This window comes from Populus euphratica, unplaced genomic scaffold, assembly GCF_000495115.2.
Source record: "Populus euphratica unplaced genomic scaffold, PopEup_1.0 scaffold90.1, whole genome shotgun sequence".
Classification (NCBI taxonomy): domain Eukaryota; kingdom Viridiplantae; phylum Streptophyta; class Magnoliopsida; order Malpighiales; family Salicaceae; genus Populus; species Populus euphratica.
The window spans coordinates 46,445-49,411 of record NW_011499973.1 but is presented as its reverse complement, the minus strand read 5'-3'; positions in this window follow the sequence as shown (position 1 = coordinate 49,411).

Below are 2,967 nucleotides of genomic sequence, written 5' to 3'. Positions count from 1 at the left end.
AAGCATTACAAAAATACAAAGAGAGAAAGTAAGAGCATCATCTTGATATGGAAACCAAGATTCCTAAATGCATGATAAATACCTTTTTTTATAGACCAAAATTTAGAACTATTGATTTGATGACTAATTGTTGAATGGGTGATCATATCTTGACTTGGTGACAATTCTTATTTTCTTATCTAAATAAAACGTCATTGATATCATCAGAATTTGAACTAAACTTCCACATGAAAGTTCTAGGAAATTGTCTCAGCTTTCCAAAAAAAAACATTATGGTTATTTGGACTTCTAGAACTCGAGATATGGGTTGAATACTTAACAGTATCTGGGCTACAGGATGGATTCAGACTTCTATGTTATTGCTAAGATTTGGACTTCCAAACAGCAGAATTGAGTCTTAACTTCCCTATGAAATTTTTAAGCCTGTGTCTTAGCTTTCCATCCATATAAAACAAACCAAAATCTAAGATCTACAAATCTAGATATAACCCAATTATCGAACAATGTTCCAATTTGGATTGCAGCAACATCTATTTTCTAAGTTTAGCCCTCTCTTTGTCCTTTCAATTTCAATACTTCAACTCTTCAATCAATCCTTTTATTTATATGATAAGCCTATATTTAGGATGAACATTTACCATAAATTAAAGGTACCTTATGGTATCAAATTTCTTATTATAAAACATGCTTTAATTAAGGAGTTATTGATACTTTAAGTGCAAAATGATGATATAAAACCTTGATAAAAATGCACTTTTAAATACTAATCACCAATTAATCCGGTAATTCCATATGAATTACCCCATATTTGGTTAACTTCCTTGTTAACCAATAAACCTAATAATTCTCTTAATTACCCAAGAAATCCAGCTAACCCATCTTGGTTGTCACAATCAATCTGATAATTCCACATGAATTACCTAGTACTCGGCTAACCTCATTAATTTGTTAGCTAAATAATTTTGGTATTTTCTTTTAACTTACCAATAATTCTCATTTGTAATAATCACTCAACTTATTCATTTGTTTCAATCTTTTAACATCAAGTAAACACACAACACAGATATTAAAGAAAAACTAATAATTACAAAATAAGGTGATGAATTCCCTACCTAGAATAAATGCATGTGTTAGCACTCCATGTAATTGTCCAGTCCCAACAACTTCCCCTATACCATAATTTTTATCAATAATACAACCAATATCACATCTTTATTTAATTCTCATTCAACTAATATTCTTAAACCAATCATAAGGAATTTTATTTAAGATCCCATACTCTTACCCATTTTCATGTTCTTATAATTTTATTATCAAAACCATCACCCAACAACAATTTCAAGCAAAGATTAAAAATTATCTAATTATGATAAATTTAGCTTAACCAACCCAGAACATTATTTAGTGTTTTAATCATAACTAAAATTGTAAAACTCAGTTTTGGGCATGATTTATCTCTATGAAATGCTAAAACAAAGAAATACAACTTTTATTAAGAAACCAACTTCAAGTTGTTTTGTTTTAAGGCTCAAAATCAACAATCACAATCACCCATTTTTTATAGCTAAAATTTTGGACAATCAAGATTTTCATTACTTAGAAATCCTTTCAACTTCCAACTTATTTTTATGCAAAAACAATATCATCCAAGGTTATTTGGCATCATTAAATCACAAATTCAAATAAATTTTAAAGCAAAACATTCAAACAATTTCTCTACCTCTGTAATATAGCAAGATTAAACCAAAATAAAGAAACTCATTTTTTTGGGATTTCTTTTTTTATTATTATTATTAATACAACAAAATGATGAACCATTCATTTTTTTTTGCTTTATCCTCATGCAATTAAATATATATGACAAACCTTAACAATTAATATTCTTAGATCATTATCACAACAACAATTTCACCATACTAGTTGGAATCCATGACAATCTTCATTAACTAATCAATTTGTCAAAAATACTTATGGCTAGCTTTAAATATGTTTTATTTTCCATATTTCTTTCATTTCAATTTCTTCATGGTTCCACCCCATTTATATCCACACAACCAACAAGTTAGCTTTCTATTCAATCAACATGTTTATATAACAATGTTCTTTACTGTTCTTATACAATAATCATTCTTCCCCTCATATAAAGAATACATAATTAATGTATAATAATATTAATAACAAGAACATATTTTACTATTACATCTTCCTGAAAACTTACACCCACACAATTATAATTTCATCAAAACATGTATTTAATGAAGTTTATTAATTTTTTTCAAAACTAGCAATAAATTCAAAAGGAAATACATCATCAACCCCTGATTATTGTTTTAAACTCAATGGTAAGACTACATATCATAGAGTTGCGCACAATATATCTCAAAATCATATTGATCCAATGGTTAGATCTCTCTAGATCTGAATAAAACCAAGCTAACTTGAAAACAGACAAGCTACTGTTCAACATGACTGAAACCTTGCTGGAGAATACGTTTATGATCATTACCATCAAGATTGAAGACAACATCTATTTGCACCACATATCTAAAAATGAGCATGATCCAATGGTGGACGGGAGAGAAATAAGCGAGCAACTAGAATTGCCCTGCAAAATTATTTCCTTATGTCTTCTATAAAAGTTCAAATGATGATTTTTGTCAAACGGGCTGTGTTCCTTCAAATCCCTTTGTGTGAGAAGAACAATATATCAAAAACTGAGCATGATCCAATAATGGATTCTAGAGATATGGTCACCGAGTATTATTAGTTTCTCCAAATTTTACACTTCTCTCTAGCCGATTTCTTTATTATCTCACTTATTTATTTTTTTAAACTAGTGGCCTTTTATGTTTTAAATGTATATTTTCCCCTAATAACAATTATATCCCTCATTTATGCCTTTATGTATTTTTTTTCATGTAAACTATCTGGTTTATTTCTACTTAAATTGCTAGTCTTTATTGAACT